Here is a 12,055-nt window from a genome sequence, read left to right as displayed (position 1 = left end):
AATTCAAAGGCACCCATACTCAACAGATACTTATACTGTTGCCTATAGCTTTCTCTTGTGTCTTTTCTTAATGATTTCTCTTAATGTTTTCTCTTAGGGGCACCACTTAGCCGCTCGCTACTAGGACCCGCATTTTCAGGAGTTGATAAACTAGCCATTTTTACTTTGCTATCTTTACCCATACTTTTACACCGCTTTTATTCTCCCTAACAGCGCCGCTCATAATTGCTCGCGCATGACACTCCCATGACATCCCCCTACAGGACACACCACAGCCATGACCAACACATTCGTGTACACCCCCACCCTTGGACACACGCTCACCCATTACCAACGCATCCGTGTACCGCCCCCACCCCTGGACACACACACACACCCATGCACACAGACACACACACACACACACACAGACACACACCCCCGGTACACCCCCACCCTGGACACACGCTCACCCATTACCAACACATCCGTGTATCACCCCACCCCTGGACACACACACACCCATGCACACAGACACACACACACACACACACACACACATACACACCCCTGTACACCCCCATCCTGGACACACGCTCCCCCATTACCAACACATCCATGTACCGCCCCCACCCCTGGACACACACACACACACACAGACACACACACACACACACACACACACACACACACATACACACCCCTGTACACCCCCATCCTGGACACACGCTCCCCCATTACCAACACATCCATGTACCGCCCCCACCCCTGGACACACAGACACACACACACACACACACACACACACACACACACACATACACACACCACACATACACACACACACACACACACACACACACACACACACACACACACACACACACACACACACAGCCCCCTCCCCCAGGCACATGACTCCTACCAAAAGCAACCCGCCACATTCAAACAACCTGTCAGACTCAATTGATGACTAGTTCAAAGACCGGATGTCCCGCCCTCACCGGAAATCAAAGACCTTTGACCTTCATTAACCGGAAGTCCCGCCCACCTGTCACTTTTTAATTAGTGATAATTGAAACTAAGTATGTCTTATACTCTCTGATAGCGAAAGTGAAACGTTTTATTTTAAATTATGAATTTGTGCAAGCCTGTGTCATTTCTTTCACGTCTTTCAACATACATAATGCATTCATATGCTAGTAGTAATGCCAGAAATTACCGTGTATAGGCCTCTTAGAAATGATTGTTGCATCTTGCGTATTATTTAGATACGCACTCAATCGCGCATCCATGCAGGCAAAACGTGATCAAATGTGGCGACGTTTACAATACGTGATATCCTACAGTTAATGTGAATCGCGGACAATAACCAAAGAAAGGCATTTGCACCTCCATTCACCAATAGGGCGTGGGATCCGCGTTGCATTGTGGGACGTGGCAGCCATGTTGATGGCTACGCGAACGTTAAAATAACTCTGACATAACGTTGTTGAATGAAGAGATGTAGCTAGAAGTAGAGTTGAGAAAGAATAGATAGAAAAATAGATAGAAGAAATATGTTAAAATCCCGAAAAGGATCTGGAATAATCCCGAAAAGGATCTGGAATTTACCGGGACGCATTCAATAGAGAAGCCAGGTACCGGTATGTTGACAAAATCAGCATTATTAACGGCTGAGAGGGAGTACATTACGCAGTAGTCATAGGCAGTAGTCTGAGTAGCGGTAAAGGAGGCAATCAACATGGCGGAGTAATTACGTCATGACGCCCACACCCTATTAAAGGCTGTAGTAGGCCTAGTGTTTCTACATGTTGGCACAAAACGTAATTTCTGTCAGAAGCCAGTCTATAATGCATACAGGGGTAACATGAGGTGAGTCAGACAGAAGAGGGGCCTGTCTTAGTAGCCTATTCCTGAATTCTGTCCCTTTCAAACTATGTTAAAATTGTGTGATTAGCCTAGCCTAGAAATCTAGACGCACCCTAGCGGCGGCAAATTAATTTGCTCAGCTTGTACGTCTAGTATCGAACCATAGGAATTTCTATTGGCTTAACACCGTGGATGACGGCCAATCACAGCGCTCTATTTCGTTAGAGAGTCTTAAGGCGGGCTTAACAGGATAACGACATCCTGCGACGGTGAACAACAAGGAAGGTGGCTATGGCAAACGAAGAGCGGTTGTTTGAATCGGCGTTGGCCAGTGGCGCGGGAAGTGGGGGTGCGGCAGGTGCTGCAGCACCCCCTGGTGGCGAAGCTTTAAAACCTCGATGACAATAAAATGATAGTTTATGAAAATCTCTGGTTGTTGTTTCTGTTCCACGACATTTTGTATGACATGTTTGGGTTGTGAGATGAAGAAAGGGATAATTTTAATAATAAGCCTATATCGTTTTTGTATACATACTTTAATTGTATGTGTTTGTGATTGCTGTAGAAAGTAATTGGGCTATTGCACGTTCTGTATATATACGCACTAATTGCTGTATGATGCTAATGATCGATCATTCTGTCACATCTCCAACTTTACGTTTGTTATTGCTATAGAAAGTAATTGGTCTATTGCATGTTCTGTATATTTTACGCACTGTTGTATGATGTTGATGATCATTCTGTCACATCTCCGTCTTCTTTTTCCTGCCGCCGTGCAGGCCCAGATGGGAGCCTGTCGCTTTTATTTGATGTGTTTGTGATTACGAAAGTAATTAGGCTATTGCATGTTCTGTATATTTCACACAGTAGCCTAATTGTTGTATGCTCATGATCATTCTGTTATGTAATTTAACCTGGTTTCGATGAATTGTTAGAATGAAATAAAGTCCGCTACACCTGCACCAGCTCCCAATGAATGCTTAATTTATTGCGAAGTTTCGGGCACTAGCCCTCTGATCAAGGGCGAGTGCCCGAAACGTCGCAATAAATTAAGCATTTGTTGGGAGCTGCTGTAGCGGACTTTTTTTCATTCTTCCATTTTTTACCTTTTTGTCCAACTTAATACTTTGGATGTGCATGCTTTATTCCTTTTTTATTTTGATGAATTGTTAGGCATAGCCTAGGCTAGGCCTACTTGTGGTAGTTTTTAAAATAAACATTGTCATCTAACACCATCCTGGCGCAGCGAGCTCTTTGTTTTAACAGATAGTTTGATAATGGATATATTATCCATATTATACAATTTACATTGATTGCACTAGGCAAATAATATTTTAGTTTGTACGTACGCATTTACACAGATATTTATGTATATTATTTTTTCATCGCTGGTCTTTGGAGTTCGCTTGTTGCGATATAGGTTGTGCGAACTGTCAGCTCATCTGTTCTTCATGCAGGGGAGGGGCGAGTGTTTTTTTTATTTGTTTTAAGGAGACAGAGGTAGAGTGGTCTGCAGCCTGTGTAACATAGTATCTTTAGAATTCTATAAACTCTACGTGGACCCCCCCGGCCGCATCCGCACCCCCTGCCGAAAATGTCTTCCTGCGCGCCTGGCGTTGGCGTCAACTTTGGAGGAGTTGGACTTGTGCTTTTCTTTGAAAGTAGATCAACACAATGCACTTAAGTCATTCCTTTCGAAGAAGGATGTATTTGCCGTTTTGCCGACCGGATACGGATATGGTCGTAGCGCTGGCCTATTGCATGCCTAGGCAGTTTGAAAGACAATTCTCTGCCCGCCCCTTGGATTATAAGCGAGGTGAATGATTCGATGCCAGACTATACATGTCAATGATATAGGATGGCCCCGCCAGGCTATGATTAGCCGTCAGTATAATAAAATCTAAATTAAAAGACAAAATCTTATTAGGCTCCAAACCTATGAGTCTAAGCCTTAGTTTAAAAAAATATTCAGGTGTAAGTAATAAGTCAAAGAACCACGTGTGTAATATAGAGGTTATCATAAGATACCCTAGTTTGTAATTTCTTTTAAAGTATACATTTTGAACACAAATGGAGTCAGGGGTCCAGGGATGGACCAGTGAAGTTGCTTCTTCTCCACCCTTCTCTTTTCACAAAACTCACCAGAGGGGGGGGGGCATCTGTGTCCAGGGGTTCATAATCCATCTATGCCATGCCTATGTCCGTCAAAAGTTTGGAATAACCTAATTGACTGACCTAACTAACAACTTGTTTGTGATTTTTAATAATATTTTTGCATGGTAGGAAATGTATTGAAATTATATTTGGGGGTCCCTCAGACCCCACCACAGATTTGGTCCCCCCCAATGTTTACATCATGACTAAGGCCTTGGCTCAGACACATAAGTAGCGATACGCTCAGGGAGGATTTTTTTAAACTGTTCTAAAACAATCAAGTTAGACAACTCTTCAAATGTAGCGACTCCCACTGCAGAGCACCAACGATTAAAGTGGCTGTTCAGCTCTCTCGCTACCTCTGTGTATGTCTGTTTCTCTCCCTTTCTCCAGCTGCGAAACCGCAAACGATAAGCTTCAGGAACTAACTCGTAAACTTTAAGCACTGTATCTTTTACCGTCATATATTTTTTCCTGTCTGCCACCGGCAATGCAATAAAAGCTTCTTGTGCTCTACCTACAAGAACACTTTGGAGTAGCAACGTTATCTCCGAGTCAGACCAGCCACGGTCATCAGCCACACTCTCAAATAAAGAAAAGAAAATATCTGGGTCTCTCTCGTTAAACTTCGGGAGCAACTTAACCATGTTGGATATATCAGGAGGACGCAGGTCCTCTAGGAGCAGTACCATCACCGTCAGGTAAAAGCTTACCTTCTGCGACCAGTCTTAGCCGTTCTAAAGCCACATCACGTTCATTCCTATTCTTTCCATTTCTAACTGACGCTCAGCTTCTCTCGCCGTTCAGCTTCCCTTTCTTTCTGTTGCATTTCTATAAGCACTTTTTGTTGCTCAAAAGTAAGTGACATTTTGGAAAACTCTGTCGAAAGAGGTGTCGACGTTGCTTCTCCTAACTCTAACTCCTCCATGATTAGAGATGCTGGTGATGGAAGAATATTCCTAATAACCAATTCTGCCTGAACTGATCTTATCTGGGCCAACTTTGCTGTTCTGGGTAAACCCAAGTCAAAATTATAATGTTCGCAAACTTGACGCAACTGATCCTTCTTTAAACTATTCAAAACCTCAACAGATGGAGCTGAGAAAAAATCCTCCAAACTAGCCATACAAATGAGTTCTAGGCCTACAACCTACAGACATCAAATACAAACGATAAACGAGCTCACATTTTCTAATTTAAGTGTGGTCACAACACTGCGCATCAAGACGAGACAAAAGGAGCTGCCCAGCAAAACAGAGATCCCCGTCATGCAAACCCCGAGGACAGAGCTCTTTATTACACAATATCAGCGGCGCCTATACTTCCCCGACTATGTGCCGTTAAAGTAGGCCTCCACGACGGTGCCCTCTGCCCAGGACAAGCCATAAAGGCTTGGCGAGCACTCCCAAAGCTCCGATAAAAACGTAAATCGGAGCTTTGTGAGTGCTCGCCAAGCCTTTATGGCTTGTTTGTTATTTTAGTTTATTGTTTTTGTGCAATCCTGGGCAGAGGGCACCGTCGTGGAGTAGTTATGCAAAACGTTATCAATAAACTCAAATCTTGTACGCAGCGCAGGCCCTCACTTACCAAACAATGGCCCACCGCAGATTCTTCGACCTGGCTCAATCAACAGCAGGCACTCGTTAACAAATTCTTCCCCGTCTCACGCACCAACAACGAACCTAACAAAACTTCCGAACACAATTAACTTTAAAATATTCCACATGCGTCTTCCCAATGATTCAAAGCCACGCATTTAAAGAATGAACTTGTATCGGATCTTTGCAGGCTCGGTATACAGCGCTTTCCAAATCAGACGCAACTGAACAACATTGATCTAATATATTTTAAGTGTTTTAACAATTTCCAACGCCTAGGCTATACAAAACGCAGTAATAAGCATTAAAGAAAAAATGCACATTTACCAATATCGTTTCATATCCCGGACGAGAGCACCCAATCTGTTACATTCTGCCTACTAGGTTATGTAACCAGAGAAGACCACACGGATTTTGTCGTATAAAAATATGTATTTATTTAAGTTAAAGGATTAACAACGTAGGTTAAGTAAAGTCAGTATAAATGATAGGTTGGGAAATAAAAGTGTATGCGATATGAGAATTAAGGTGTCGTGCGTAAAGAAACAAATAGCCAAAATGGTGCAGGAGAGGAGGATAAGCGGTGGCCTCCACAACCAGGTCTGGAGAGTTCTTAAAGGGGTGGTTCAGGATTTTGGACATAAGACCTCATTTCCAAGTAAGCAAGTGTGATATTTATCAGTGGAGACAGTTTTCAACACGTTTCATCCAGTCCTTCTAATTGCAGAGTTCGCAGGTGCTAGGCTAGCGCAAGTCAACCCACTCTAAACTACACCTATCAGGATGGTAAGTTGTTTTAAAAATTACACTAGCAAACAAATGAAGAAGAATACAAAGTTTAAGTATGGTTTAATTTTCTCTAAAGGGAGATGGGAGGTTCAATACATGTTTTACTCCCCAGACCTGTTTCAGCACATAGTGTAGTCCATCAGATCATAAAAACAATGGAGGAGGAAAATAAATAATCAAGACTTGAAATAAACCAATACAATATAATTATTATCTAAGACAATTCACAAAGCTGAAGGATCTTTGAAAAGCCCTTGCAATTATCATGGGCATTTGTTTCAGGGATTTCCCCATTTCATCAGTTTGCAACACACTGGGTACCCATTTAAGGGGGTACTCAATTCATCAAAAAATGCCAAACGCGATATACGAGACATTCGGGGCTCGCATTGGCAATGAGAATCCTTTCTCGATTGTAAATCAGTGTGGCATCAAAATAAGTTTGTGGCCACTATTTTAAGGAATTACATTGTGTTGCTTTAACATGCTCCATCACATTTGTAAGATTTATATGTTTGGTGGCTTAGTGCTATTACACCAGCCCTGATACCCAGAATGCCCTTTGGGAACTCTCTGCCAGAGGTAAACCAGGAAACTGTCAACTGCCAAATACATCACACTACAAGATGCCAGATGCACAATATTGCAAAATACCTTTGTACATTGCACATTGTAAATATTTGCTGAGGTTATTTTCGTCTTGCTCAGAGAGGTATTTGAGGAGTCAATGGTCTCTATTCTGTGTTGTTTGTTTTAGGTATGTTTGAAACCACTAAAGAGAATATGTCCAATGCCTTTCCCATTGAGGTTAGCATGGACAGATGGGCAGGCTACATGGACATTGCCATTCCAATCTTCAGCATGGTTGTTCTCTATTTGTCTCTTTTCCTGGTCCTCAAAAGGTTTGTGTATTCAAAAAATATTTATGATTATATTTGTAGCAAACAATTAATCTTACCTTAACTCACTTTAAATTATTGAAAAAAAAATATGCTCATCATCAAAAGTATTGTGTTGACACTGGGTTCCCAAACAAATAAAAACGCTAGCATGAGAAATATTTTGAGCGTAGCCATTGCCTGATTCGAACAGAGGAAAAGTGTTTTGATATACTGCAATGTGATTTCATTCCAGTAATGAATTTGGCCCAGTTTGCTGCAACCCTGAGGTCCACCCTCCCCGGTTCTATTTGACTTGGCCTGTGATCTGTGTCACACACATAGGTGGACTCTTTCTTTGGGATCGAGGGTAAGCCTGAGTTCATTGGCTTCCTTTCCCATCACTTGACTATGTACCAAAAAAGCAGAATGCTAAATCCAGCTCTTCTCTCTGCACTGAAAGCTGAACATACTGAACATACTGGTCTTAGCCGTTCCATTCACACATCTTTCCGTTCCCTTCTTCACCTATGAGTTAAATTGAATTGGTTAGTTTAAACAAGTTACCGTAATGATGCTTCTTGTGATTCATTCTTCCTCATCAATTAATAATGTATTGATTCATAATTATGTATTCCACAGAGAGATTCTGCAAGCCCTCTGCCTGAGGATGTTCCCACCCATGCTAGGCTTTTACATGCTGTCTGTTTCTTACAACAACTTGCAGCGTTACAGACCGTGGCTCCATACCACCTCCTCAAAGCTTGCCTGGTTCACCTACTACGCAGTATGTATCCAGCAGCCACATCCAGTTTCATCTATTAGTAATATATATTATATATTTTTGTGTTTTATTTGACAGTGAAGTTTTGACAGGAGGGAGAGAGAGAGATGGGGTGGGATTGGGAAATGACCACAGGTCGGATTCGAACCTGGGTCCTCATGAGCACCTCAACAGCACAGAGCATTACACTCAATCAAACTTATCAATCTCTGCCTTCAATATAACTCGCTGATAAAACTTGCAGAAGTCTAACGTTGTCATGGTTGTAAAACTAATCTGAACCAGAGTCGCTCCACCTAGAGATAATCAGGTTTTAAAATCACTGATGTGTTTGCTTGAGAACAACAGAGTTGAGGTTTATTCTTTGCCGGCAAGTGACAGGGATGTAGAATATTTGTTTATGCGAGAGGGACAGAAAAGTAGCCATCCAGCAAATACAAGCAATATAGGAAGATGGGGCTTAGCACAGGACCAAACACTCCTGGTGGATAAGAGAAGGATATAGCAAGTTCCACAGTGTATTGTTATGATTGCTTTGAGACCAGACATGACGTTGCATTTAGAGTGTGGTAGAGTCAGTGCATTGTTTACTTTATCAAGCTAACTTTTCCTTTAAAGATCTGATGGAGGAAGCCTTTGCTTTGCTTAGCCTATGCAAAACTGGTAGTAGAAGTTAGGGAACACGGCTGGCAAGTACACACAAGACCAGTGGAGATAGGTGTTAGGCTTTGTAGCCCAGGGGCGGAGCTACGTGGTGGCCAGGGGGGGCCACGGCCACCACTGGTCAAAGCTTGGCCACCCTGCTGGCCCCCCCAGCTCCGTTCAGTGAAAAGTAAAAAAAAAAAAGAATTGTTGCCGTTTGCACTTTGCACTTTGCAAAGCAGGGACTGAACCAATTACTTCACTCTATCTACGACCATTGGCCCAGTCAGGAAGTGTAGCCTACGGTTCTGATCACATCGTGAGTAGGCCTAGTGCAGCAGCAGCAGCAGCGGGACAATTCAAGTCATCTGTTAAAAACACTTGACAGTAGACTAGGCTAGCCTACTACTTAACCTCAGTAACAGGTGAGTTGATGAGTTGGAACATTAATGCTAATAAGATGTTAGAATGTGTCACGAATCATAGCCAAGTGAGCTGCGTTGGGCTGTCCTTGTTAGGTAGCCTAGGCTCTGACATTGATGTGTGGGGCTGATCAAAAAGAATCGGATGCCCACGGGAACGCTGTTACAAGAATATTTCGATACAATTCGGGTGAAATGCAAGCATATTAGGCACATATCTCCAGATGGCTCCAGGTAGGATAATAGGGCCTAGCCTAGGCTACTTTATAAATACATAATTTGCTGACTGCGTGTAGTTCTTGCCATAGCTGGTCAGGCAGAGGCAGGCTGCTTTGCCTGAATTCTTTGTTACATTGCTCCGAAACTGTTCATCGCAGTCTGCTTCTGCTCTTAATTGCGTGACAGAGCAGAAGTGGGGCTTTCCAACGAGACTAAACACTTGTCTGTGCGATCAAGTATGAAAATAAAAATAAATATCATGTAATTAAATAAAATTGATTTATATTTACAGTTCATCTGCGCACCCATTACTCTCGTTTGAATTACTCGCAAACCCGTGATCGCATAGATATGGCAAGCATTTCAGAAGAAAGAGGAGACACAGGGCTATCTATTGGTACCACGTATATCGTTCTTTCTGGGCTATAAAAACAGACAACGTGACTGCAAAATAAAATAATGTACAAAAACCAACGCTGCACACCCATTATGCACATATGGCACGCATGTCAGGTGAAAGAGGAGACACAGAGCTATCATTTGATACCAAGTGCATCCGTCTGGGTTATAAAACAGATGAAATGACATCAAAATAATAACTTCATATAGCTCGACTTAGGCCTACCCCACGTTTTTGTGTGTTGTGGTGGCAAAGCATGTTCATAATCCAACGCTATCATGTGTTTCTCTATGGCAAAGCATGTTCATAATCCGGTTTTGAGATCCTAGCAAATTCCTGCATGGCATCCAATTCGAGACTCACATTGCATCCCAATTTATTCGACAAAGAAACACCTTTTTGCCTTCACTTTGTTCATGACAATGCAGTAAAAAGTTGTTTTAGAATCATCATGAGTGTACACACAGAACATGCAAACTCGGGTTCAGACAGGTCAGATCAGTTCGTGTCACAGATATGGAGCGCAGAAAGGGCTTTTTTCATTACTGTGTCAATGGCGCTTATAATGACCAGGATAACTGCTTATAACTAAAGGTAGTGAGAATGGCCAAAAATAGAGTAGCCATAGGGCTAAATAAAAAAAATGGCATTTATTTCCATAAGGCACACACCACATATTTTTGACATTTGCTCAGCCCCAGAGAATCCCTCCACCATGGCAATGATATTGCCAGATTCAGAACAGTCTGCCCTATGCAAACATGTGCCAGCTTGCAGTGGTGAGATAAATGTCAAAATATAAGAATTTTTATAATACACTATTTGTATTTTTATTATTTAAAAAACAAAATGAAATCAATGCAAGTATTAATACATGAAATAGTGGCAGATCTGGGTAGCCTAGACTCTGTTAAAAAACAATATAGCATGTGTGTATGGCACTTACATTGACCAGGATAAATGTTTCTAAGGTAGTGAAAAAGCCCTTAAAACATTCTAGGGTTCTAAGGGTTAATTTCTTAATTCAGAGCCATGTTACTTACAGCCAAGTACTTGGAGTGGATATCAGAAAGAAATATAGTTTGGCCATCAGTATGAGATCAAATATATACATACAATATTTGTAGTATTTATTATTGTTCTTTGAGTTAACATAATTTGAATAAAACTGATTAAGTAAGGTGCATTATCATAATATTTTTTATTGGCATTGACCTATTTATGGAAAATATGTTGGAGTGGCCAACAAACTGACCTGTGTATCAGTGTTGGCTTTGCACAATTTATTGCCATTATTAAAATAGGCTATCCTAATCTTCAAAACTTTTTGAGTAGTTTTCAAATAGTAGTTTTGATTCCCAAGTGCCACCCCAATAAAAAGTCTGGACCCAGCTGCCCCCCCCATAAAATAATCCTGGCTACGCCCCTGATTGTAGCAAACTCAGCCACAGTCACTGAAAGGAGTTGTAAAAGCTGCTGAGGCTGCTGAAAAGGCAAAGCAATGGCTATATTGAAAGCCCTCACACACTACTTGGGGTCATGTTGTAACCTGAAATGACTCCCTCCCTCTCTCTCTCTCGCTCTCTCTCTTTCGCTCTCTGTGTTTTCTGTATTGCAGACACAAAACAGCTTGGCCCTGTCAGCTTGGTGGAGCTTAATTGATGCTCTGATTAATTTGGGTGTCGTCCTGAAGTACACCGTTGGCCTGCAAGATCCAATCGTCAGCTGTGTGGTACTCACCCTACTCTTCCTGGCCATGCTTCTATGGTAAAGACTGTGTGTGTGTGTGTGTGTGGGGGTGGGTGGCTATATGTAGGTCCTGCTCAAATCCTTTTCATCACTGTTTCGAGTATCATGCCATTCATCTAAGTGTGATTCCACTGTAAAATGTCATTGTAGCATTAATGTTTTTCAATTTGGAATCCAAACGTTGAATATACACAGTATTCGATTCATACATACAGGTGTTTACTTGTACCATAGACTGTATAGTGCCGGATAAAGCCTACCTTGAAATGAAAGAGAGTAAACACCCCCTGTACTTTCTTCAGGTTTATCCTTGAGACCTTTGTGTTCATGAATTATATCCACTACACTTTCACGGTGTACCCAATCTTAATCGTGGGACTGGGAGCAATGTTTACCAAAGGATACGTATTGCTGGACATGGCACCCAGCACCGTTTACTCTGGTAAGATGCATATTTAAATTGAAAGAGTTGATACAGTGCATTCAGGAAATATTCAGATCGCCTTTTTTTGGTTATGTTGCAGCCTTATGCTAAAATAGGTTAAATTAATTTCACCCCTCATTAATCT

The 12,055-nt window shown here is 42.0% G+C and overlaps 1 long non-coding RNA gene across 1 annotated transcript; it reads left to right on the top strand.

Moving 5' to 3' along the window:
* The first annotated feature begins 7,919 nt into the window (after nt 1–7,919).
* LOC143131619 (uncharacterized) lies at nt 7,920–11,801 on the top strand. Its single transcript, XR_012988141.1, has 3 exons — nt 7,920–8,057; nt 11,356–11,504; nt 11,789–11,801. It is a non-coding gene; the product is annotated as an uncharacterized LOC143131619 (long non-coding RNA).
* The last annotated feature ends 254 nt before the right edge of the window (nt 11,802–12,055 follow it).

The sequence above is a fragment of the Alosa pseudoharengus genome, unplaced genomic scaffold (genome assembly GCF_046254945.1).
Source record: "Alosa pseudoharengus isolate Yale_2024_CS ecotype anadromous, Long Island Sound unplaced genomic scaffold, YU_APseudo_1.1 YU_APseudo_1.1_scf_18, whole genome shotgun sequence".
NCBI classification, from domain to species: domain Eukaryota; kingdom Metazoa; phylum Chordata; class Actinopteri; order Clupeiformes; family Clupeidae; genus Alosa; species Alosa pseudoharengus.
The sequence above is the reverse complement of the archived record's forward strand: the minus strand, read 5'-3'. Positions and strand labels throughout refer to the sequence as shown.